Raw genomic sequence first — 742 nt, forward strand, 5'->3', positions numbered from 1 at the left:
CATTTTTCACTGTGGTCAGTAATATATATATATATATATATATATGGAATCTTTCAGACAAAATAAAGATATTTACACAAAATCTAAGGTCCTTTTCAAATAAATAATAAATCACTTCTGGTTTCTAACGACTTCTCAAATTCATTCAAGGAGGGGTCATTTCTCCTATAAGTCTAAATTAAGGCAGATTAAAAATTATGCCCTTAATTATGAAAAGGCATTTGGAGGTAGTTGATGAATAAAAAATACTAGCAATAGTAACTGCAGTCTCAGATGCGATTGGCTGGAGACCTTGGCAATTTCCAAGACAAGTAGCAGTTCTCCCATAAAATTCAAAATTTTGCAAGGAAAAGAGAGCTTGTTTTTCATTTTCATTTGAATGATACACTTTCATAACACTACTGAAAAGAGGAGAGAACACGATCACCAAAATATTAAAAATGTGTTATAACAAATTACGGCTTCTTAAATAGTGTGATTTTCAAAATGAACAAACTTCGAAGTATGGCCAGTCTAATATTTAGTTGGGGCTTGTGATGTAAAATGCATAACAGTTCTTGACTTCTTGGGAATGAATACCCCATCATATGCATCCAACGGTCCAACATACTTGCAAGTAGCAGATTAAATAGTTTCAGTAAGAAGAAGCCATGTAATATAGCGCACATTATGGCTATTAATAACATCACCAAGGGAGCATGAAGAAGCAATGGAGAGGAAATAACAACAATTCACTCCAGCA

This window comes from Hibiscus syriacus, unplaced genomic scaffold (assembly GCF_006381635.1).
Source record: "Hibiscus syriacus cultivar Baekdansim isolate YM2019G1 unplaced genomic scaffold, ASM638163v2 tig00001120_pilon, whole genome shotgun sequence".
Taxonomy (NCBI): Eukaryota; Viridiplantae; Streptophyta; class Magnoliopsida; order Malvales; family Malvaceae; genus Hibiscus; species Hibiscus syriacus.